Source organism: Epinephelus moara, chromosome 23, assembly GCF_006386435.1.
Source record: "Epinephelus moara isolate mb chromosome 23, YSFRI_EMoa_1.0, whole genome shotgun sequence".
Lineage (NCBI taxonomy): Eukaryota > Metazoa > Chordata > Actinopteri > Perciformes > Serranidae > Epinephelus > Epinephelus moara.
Window position 1 is genome coordinate 6,214,534 of NC_065528.1, and position 9,183 is coordinate 6,223,716.

Consider the following 9,183-nt stretch of genomic DNA (forward strand, 5'->3'; position numbering starts at 1 on the left):
CGCCAACTTTGGCATTTATCAATTTGGACGTGAGCGTAGGGTACGATCAAATCTCACGTCAGGTCTCAGCTCGTGTACGCAAGTTTGAGTCAGTGTGGATTTGCGGTGCAGCACAGCAAGATCACGGGGACACGACTCATTTATATTCCATAACAGTAGCGTGGGCGCACGGCTATAGGACGGCGCACTGCAGGGCCGGTGTCACCTCGATAAGTAGGCTATTAAATGACAACATTTTGGTATGGTTCTTATTCTATGTGACAAAGGTTATCCCCTCAATACCTTATAACCCCCCTGGCAAACCCTGCCACAGAGCAGGAGCGCAGGTTTAACAGTGCGCACACACGCACACGGGTCACGGTGGAGCGCTGCTTCGGGTTCCTCAAGCGCAGGTGGCTCTGTCTTGGACCAGCGGGAGGAACGCTGCTGTATACCCCAGAAAAGGTGTGCGACATCATTTTGGCCTGTGCAGTTTTGCACAATATTGCTTTAGACAGTGGAGTGCCGTTTGATGTGCCGGCGCAGCCAGATGAACCAATGCCCAGGGAACCGTGGCCAGCACAGCCTCCACTGGGGGCTATACGGAGGAGACAGGACCTCATTCATCGCTTCTAAAATGTAAAGTATACTTTAAAGTTGTGTAAGTGCTCTACAGTAGGCCTATTTAATCAGTAATGTAATGCAAGTATAGCCTATAAGGGTATAGGGATATTCAATACAGACAATGGACAACGTTTAGTCATTTAAACATTTTATTCAGTTTTTTTTGGGGTTTTTTAGATTCTAGTCAATTTATTTTAGCGTGTTATTAATTGTCTCGGGCGTGCTAACTGAAGCCAATAAATGGCATATTTCTGTCTGCCTTTCCAGGACCTCTGCCGTGATGACTGGCCAAGCACGGGAGGCGGAGGGCACACGCTCGTCTGCCTGGCTCGGTGGGACCGCTCTGGGGAGAGGACCTGGACGCCATGCAGCTGGTGCCTGGCTCTGAAACAGCATTTAAACAAAACAATAAAAATGTGTACCTGTGTAACACGTGTAAGCCTATTTGTTTGGACAGTAGTGTACTGTCAGGTTAAATTAACTAATGCAAGTAAAAGGAGGGCTGTTAGTTACTGTTCTGCTCCGGCTCCGACGCACGTTCGCCTGTGTCTCCACCACCACCACTTAAGCCAGAGATAGATTCTGACCTGATTAGTGAGGAGATTCTTTCCACGGCCCCCGTCAGGGTCAGGCTGGGGTCTGGTTGGCCTCCTCCAGTCTACGTGTTGCTGCGCCTAAGGGCTTGTTGTTGCCAGCTTTAAGTCTGACCACTTTTTCTTGACCTAAACGTAAAGAATTGTGACTTGATCAACTACCAGGCATTGGCTATAAAGCTATGGATGAATAAAAGATTTTTTTTTTTTTTAATTATCATCATTAGATTATAGGCTACTTATTGAGAATTTTATTCAAACCTCAGCCGGAGTCTGTTTGTCAACGGCAACGCTGTTGACTGCCTCCGTGATCTTTTTCCAGACAGCGTTTTCATGGGCTCCTTTAATGCCAGTTTTTAAACTTCCAAAAAGCACATCTTTATTTACCTCCACCTCAGACTTGAGGGTGTCGATTTCCAGCTCAGAAAAGTTTCTCTTCTTTGCAATATTACTCCCCTCCATGTTGCGACCTCACAGGGGGAGGCCTCTGAACCATGAATATTTAAGGGCGTGACATGCTAATGACGATCGATTTCAGCCACCGCATTTATCAAGGCCTGATCATTCGTACGCTGGGACTGGTCAGATACGAACGTTTCATAAATCACACGTGTGTCCTATCGTATGATGAATCCTGCGCTCAGATCTGCACCTGTTTCTACGCTCGTTTGATAAATGAGGGCCATTAAGAGGAATATTGGACTTCTCCATAATGCTAACTTTTAGCACATTAGCTGCTTCAATAGCAAAACAAAATGGAGGAAACTCAGGGCTGACCCAAGCCTCCGTGGGACCCTAAGCAAAATTTGATTTTGGGGCCCTCTATTACTGCCAATAATACTGATTATTGATTATTCACACACCTACTATAAGTTATTTCATGTTCTACTCTGTCATTACGGATGCACTTGTAAAACTATAAGTGAGAACTTTTTGTTGCAGTTAGATTGTAATCCACAGTGATTAAGGCCATGGAAGCAGACAACAGATTTGCAAACTTGCTGAAAAAGCTTTCAATTAATATTTGGCAAAGTCAGCAACTCCCCCTACTGGCCACACAGAGAATCAATACATAAAACCTCAAAGAGCCTGGCATGTTTTACCCATTTATGGTTTTTAATCTGAAATGGTAGCAAATTCAGCTACAAGAGCAGCCTGGGGTTGATTTACACTTAATATTCAAAGTGATATAGTACTTAGTGGGATACCAAATGTCATCTAGGCCAACTAAAAGTAACAAAATAAACCAATCATTTACTGTAAACACAATCTGCTTTATTATTTTTGTTTTAAATAAACTGCAACACAGAGGGAACAGTGGGCACAGTGGATGGAGCAAAGGATGGAGATGGACCTAAAATGAAAAACAACCACAAAAGCTAGTCATGTTAGATGTCATATTACACTTGAAAATTATGCTGCTTATGTTCTAAGTAAAATAGTACAGCTATAGCTTGTAATAAGAAAACAATCTACCAGTGGAACAACTGAAAATTGCTTGAGAAGTTTTGAAATAATATGCATTTGTCTAAAAACATGTCCCTTTTCATATGATTATATCTTATATTAAAAATGATTCATCTCAGAATGTTCTGCAGGACACCGAGCAATTACAAAGGCTTTTTTGTTGATAACTTACCAGGTAGAGCTGAGGGTGCAGCAGACACAGAGGAGACAGTGGGCACAGCAGATGGAGCAGAGAATGGAGATGGACCTAAGATGAAAAACATGTCCTTTGTCATATGATTATATCTTATATTAGTATATCTTAATAAGATAATTTGACTAGAAATTAAATATACATGGTGACAATTTTTCTCTCACCTGATTCATTAGCCTTGGCCGAGCCTGAGGAGGTGGACTGCCCCTGGGCTGAGTCAGTGCCTCCCCCAAAATACTTTAACAGTGCTCCTGGGGAAGTTTCGTATAACTTATGAGCATAATAGGGAGTTGATGAAAAAGGAATTAATTACTATCTTATTTACTCACACAAGTTACTATGCTCTGCAGCAAACAATTGCAAACAACATATCTCAAACTATAAGTTAACTAAGTTAATTCATTAATGTGAAAACAGATTGCTAGCAAACGTCACCGCATTTGTAATTAATGTTAGTTGTTATTAAGCATGCACTATCAAACGTTATCAAAAATGTTGTTTTGATGCCAAAAAGCAACCCAGATATATATATACACCGAGAATCAACTTATTCAACGTATTATACAAACACAAAAACGTTAGCTTGAAGAGTAAGCTATCTAACCTGCCAGTTAAAAGAGAAATTTCTCTAGTTTTGAACTAATGTTAGCTAGCTAATTTGCTATTATAGGCTAACGTAGTGGGAACAAAATATCAACAATAATTAAGGACTTTCCTAATTTGAGGAAACTTTTCAAAATCTCCTTGACACCAAACGTAACATTACCAAGACATTATTAGGCCTTCCACCTGCACGGGGCCCTAAGTAGGTGCTTAGTTCGCTTATGCCTTGGGCCAGCTCTGCGCTGAGACGCCACCTCCCTCTATCCGGCAGGGAGTGAGGATAGTCCTGCCGGATAATAGTGTTACTGTGGAGGAAGTTTTGTTGGCTGCAGGTGAACAGGTAGGTCGCGATAAACTATGCTTTGCATCGAGGATGAATAAAGCAGTGGTTGTGTTACTTAAAGACGAGCCTGTCGCTCATCAGCTGATACAGAGCGGAGTGTCTATCAGAGATTTGTTTGTGCAGGTCTCCCCGCTGTCAGCTCCCTCCACGCGGATCACTGTGCTGGGTGCCAGGGGGTTTAAAACTATGAATTTGGGACGTAGGGATGCTAAACTGAAACATGTGCAGTCTCTGAGGCGGAAGGTGTTTATGTTCCTAGACTCACCTACACAAACTCTGGAGGTGAAACACAGTGATGGGTCTTACATGGTGTATGCCAGCTCAGGACAGATGAAGTGTTTTCAGTGTGGAGATGTGGGACATAAACTCGAGTGCCCACACAAGCAACAGATGGCAGCTCATTCCACTGATGCGGTGGATGGCACTGTTCGGGCCGAGTTGGTGGTTGGAGTCGCAGTCCGGCCCTGCGGTCCCGGCACAGTGCCCGATGGGCAAGTGGCCGGAGGTGCGGCAGCGGATTAAAATGTTGGCGCTGACGGAGTTATTACTGCACAGTCCGAGAATAATGTATTAGATGTAGAGGAGGAGAGCCAGCCTGAGAGGCCGCAGGTTTCTGTGGCTGCAGACAGCCTCAGCAACTCTGTGTGTGCGGGCACTGAGGCACCAGTAAAAACTTCTGAGGAAGCAACCTCTGCAAGTGCTGCAGATAGAAATCACAGTGGGATGACGATGAAGGACAGAGTGTGTTCAGTAGCCAGGTATCAGTGGAAGGAGATGACATGGATTGTGACTCTGAGTCAGACAAAGTATCTATTCCCAAAGTATCTCTATTCCTTAGAGAACATTAATCATTTTTTGGATGAAACTTTTAAAAAATCTGTAAAAGTGAGTGACTATTTCAGTGACACTGATAAATTCATCAGATCTGTTGGTGTCCTGAAAAGGTTGGTTGGTTTCGTTCTTTTGGATGAAAAGAAGCGCTTTCGCCTCAAAAAACACATTACAACTTTGAGGAAAGCAACAAAAGGTAAAACTGTTAGAAGGACCAGAAAGTAAAATGATCATGTATCACATGGTGTTCTCCTCTTTTCACTCTTCTATACTTGTCTTTTCTGTTCTTTTTCTCTCCTCTGACCTCTTTATGCGTAGTCTTAAAACAGGGTCTCTAAACATTAATGGGAGGAGAGACAGGTATAAGAGGGCTTTAGTCTCAGAAATCTCTACATTAAAAAATACTGATGTGTTGTTTTTGAAAGAGACTCACTCTAATCCAGCAGATAAAACAGACTGGGGCTAATGGTGGGAGGGTCCATGCATCCTTAGCCATGGCACTAACTTTAGTGCAGGAGTAGCTGTCCTGTTCAAAACAACAGCAAATGCCAGTATTTTATCTTCTGTAGAAGTGGTGAAGGGGCGTCTGCTTATTGTAAGGGTAGAAATAGATAGTACAGTGTTTTGTTTTGTTTTGTTTTGTTTTGTTTTGTTAATGTATATGCCCCAAATCAAGGTACAGATAGAGTAGTTTTTTTCACTCTGTTAAAAAATGAGCTGAGAAATTACCAGCAGGATCAGCTCATTATTGGTGGAGATTTTAACTGTACCACAGATTTCACGGTAGACAGGACAAGTGAGGAACCCCACCCTCAGTCAGCTCAGATCCTTCATAACATCATCACACACCTTGATCTTTTAGACACTTGGAGGGTCAAACATCCACAGTCCAGACAGTACACATGGGTGAGGGTCAGCAACAACAGGGTTAGTGCTGCCAGGTTAGACAGGATTTACATTTCTCAAAGCCTCAGCTCCAGATTCATTCACAGTAACATATACCCAGTTGGTTTTGCTGACCATCATTTTGTTAGTGCGGACTTGAACATCTCGCCAAGTGACAGGGTCAAGTCTTACTGGTCCTTTAATAACAAACTGCTGCAGGAATGTACATTTTGCAAGAGTTTCAAGTGTTTTTGGCAACATTGGAAAACCCAGAAAGCCAGCTTTAGTTCTTTGCAGCTGTGGTGGGAGGTGGGTAAAGCACAGATCCGTGTCTTTTGCCAACAGTACACCTCTCATTCAACTGCTAGGATCAGGCTGGCACTTCAGGAGCTTGAGGCAAGCATAAATAGCATTGAGGAGAGGTTACATGGGGACTTGGATCCTACTATGGGTCACCAGCTGCAGGAGAAGAGGTCCGCTTTGAGCGCCCTCTTGCAGGAGAGGGCAAAGGGAGCTCTTGTAAGGTCTCGCTTCCTTCAGCTAAAAGACATGGATGCCCCGACCTTGTTCTTTTTCAACCTGGAGAGGTCGGCGCACAAAGGAAGCAGATGACCTGCCTTGAGTTGCCAGGAGGCAGAGTCACCACCAGTCCAGGTGAAATGAGGGACCATGCAATGGACTTTTATTCCATCCTCTTTGGGGCAGAACTGTGCAGCAGGGAGTGCTGCGAGGAGCTCCTGGAGGGGCTTCCACAGCTCAGCCAGGAAGAGAAAGTTGCTTTGGACAGTGAACTGACTCTGGAGGAGTTGACAGTTTGCTGTCAACCAGATGGCATCAGGTCAGGCACCAGGGCATCGATGGTCTCTCCACTGACTTTTATAAGCACTTCTGGAGCATCATTGCACCTGATTTACACCGTGTTTTGTTGGACTGTCTCTTGCCAGTGAACAGTGCTTTCCTTGCTGCCAAAGAAAGGAGATTTGGCCTTACTCAAGCACTGGAGGCCAGTGGCCCTCCTTTGCACAGGCTACAAAGTGCTTTCCAGAGCTTTATCAAACAGACTCAGTGACATCCTGGGGATGATCGTACATCACTATCAAACTTACTGTGTTCCTGATAGGACAATCACGAACAACATTTTTCTCATTCGTGATGTAATTGATCTGTGTAAATATCATATAGTCAGTTTTGGTGTTGTTTCGTTATATCAGGAGAAAGGTGGATCACTCTTATTTGTTTTCTACACTTAAGGCATTTGGCATTGGTGATGGGTTTCTAGCTTGGGTTGGTTTATTATATAAAGATGCTCATAGTTTGGTGAAGATGGGGGCAGGGCTGAGTCGGCCAATCCCTGTTAAGCGAGGGCTAAAGGGGGACAGGGACTGATCAACATCCAGTCGAAGATTGCCTCCTTCAGACTCCAGACTGCACAGAAACTGTTATATGACTGCGTCCCAAGCTGGTGTGACATGGCTCGACTGCTGCTGAGGAGAGCTGGGCGGTTGGGCTGTGATAAACAGCTTTTTCTTCTTCAACCTGAAAATATTGACCTCAGTAGATTAACACCGTTCTACAGCTCTGTACTGCAGGCTTGGCAGATGTTCACCGTCACACGTGATACCAATGAAACTCCAGGCATGTGGTTGTTTGAGGAAGCTTTGTTCTTCAACAGTTTCATACAGACCCAAAAGCTGCAGTCTGCCAGCCTGCAAGCTGACCTCAGTCGAGCTGGTTGCACCAAACTGGGCCATCTGATGAAGATGACGGCAACATCTGTGGACGCTCCGAGAGACACCTCTATCAGGCTGATCAACAGTAGTGAGGGAAGTCTGTGCTTCCCTGCCTCAACATCTGAGAGCTTTCGCTGAGGACCATGCTCTGTGTGACCAGTGGAGTGAGGACTGTGAGTACAGCTTCCCCTCTTTCACCATCACCCCAGCTGTGGGGGAGTGGCAGGAGGGCGATGGTCAGCTGGGCGCTTGGGGGCGGCTGTTAATTGTTAGGGCAGAAATAGAGGGCTCTGTTTTCTGTTTTATCAATGTATATGCCCCTAATCAAGGCCCTGAAAGAGTAGTTCTTTTTACCCTGCTGAACAACGAGTTAAGGAATTACCATCAGGAGCAGTTGATCTTAGGTGGTAATTTTAACTGCACTATAGATTTCACAGTGGACAGGATAGGTGAGGAGCCCCACCCACAGTCAGCTCAGAGCCTTAACACCATCATCACACACCTGGATCTCTTCGACACATGGAGGGTCAAACACGCACAGTCCAGACAATACACATGGGTGAGGGTCAGTAATAACAGGGTCAGTGCAGCCAGATTAGATATGATCTACATTTCTCCTAGTCTCAGCTCCAGGTTAGTTTATTGTCACATCAATCCAGTTGGCTTCACTGATCATCATTTGGTCAGTATTGATTTAGTCATTTCACCAGGAGAAAGGGTCAAGTCTTGCTGGTCATTTAACAATAAGCTCCTCCAAGATGGGACCTTCTGTCAGAGTTTTGAGCTTTTTTGGCAGCAGTGGAAAAACAAAAAGCACGAGTTTAGTTCCTTGAAGCTGTGGTGGGAGGTTGGGAAGGCACAGATTTGTGTCTTCTGTCAACAATATACCTCCCATTCCACTGCTTAGATCAAGGCAACAGTCCAACAACTTGAAGCCAGTATAAGGAACATTGAGGAGGGGCTACGGAGGGACTCTGATCCCATTACTGGTGACCTACTACGGGAGAAGAAGCAGGAGTTACGTTCCTTCTTGAATGAGAGAGTGAAGGGAGCTCTCGTCAGGGCTCACGGATGCTCCGACTTCTTTCTATTTCAACCTGGAGAGGTCGGTGGCACAGAGGAAGCAAATGACTTGCCTTAAGCTTCCAGGAGGCAGAGTAACCACCAGCCCGTGCGAGATGAGGCACCATGCGATGGATTTTTATGCTGATCTCTTTGGGGCAGAGCCATGCAGCATAGAGTGCCGTGAGGAGTTCTTGGACAATCTTCCCCAACTCAGCTTGGATGAGAAAGCGGCTCTGGACTCTGATCTGACTCTGGAGGGGCTGACAGACGCAGTTAATCAGATGTCATCAGGACGGGCACCAGGGATCGATGGCCTCTCCGCTGACTTCTTTAAGCGTTTCTGTAATACTCTTGGTTCTGATTTTCATTCTGTTCTGATGGAGTCTTTCAAAGAGGGAACACTTCCTGTCTCCTGTCAACGGGCAGTGCTTTCTCTGCTGCCTAAGAAAGGAGATCTGGCCTTACTCAAGAACTGGAGGCCAGTTGCTCTACTTTGTACAGATTATAAGGTGCTTTCTAGAGCCTTATCCAATAGGCTTAAAGGCGTCTTGGATATCATTGTGCATGCGGATCAGACCTACTGTGTACAGGACAGGACTGTCATGGACAACATCTTTCTCATGTGTGATGTTATTGATTTGTGCAGGACTAGGGTGACCATATTTTGACTTCCAAAAAAGAGGACATTCGGCCGGCCACGACATAGCCTACTTAAATGATACTCGCAGCTTACTCAAAGATGCCTTATCATTTTAATATATTTAAAATTTATATGTATGGATAGAAAATTCAATTATATTACAAAATAATATCTCTCAAAGACAGAAATTCAGATAGGCCCCAATAGGGACACATACACACACTAGAGTG

General features: G+C 44.7%; 2 long non-coding RNA genes across 2 annotated transcripts; one reads left to right on the forward strand and one right to left on the reverse strand.

Moving 5' to 3' along the window:
• Positions 1 to 210: 210 nt before the first annotated feature.
• On the forward strand, positions 211 to 1,029 carry LOC126384747 (uncharacterized). The gene is made up of 2 exons (XR_007569336.1): positions 211 to 618; positions 871 to 1,029. It is a non-coding gene; the product is annotated as an uncharacterized LOC126384747 (long non-coding RNA).
• Positions 1,030 to 2,456: 1,427 nt separating this feature from the next.
• On the reverse strand, positions 2,457 to 3,477 carry LOC126384752 (uncharacterized). The gene is made up of 3 exons (XR_007569342.1): positions 3,021 to 3,477; positions 2,836 to 2,910; positions 2,457 to 2,550 (listed from the first exon to the last, which is right to left on the reverse strand). It is a non-coding gene; the product is annotated as an uncharacterized LOC126384752 (long non-coding RNA).
• Between the last annotated feature and the right edge of the window lie 5,706 nt (positions 3,478 to 9,183).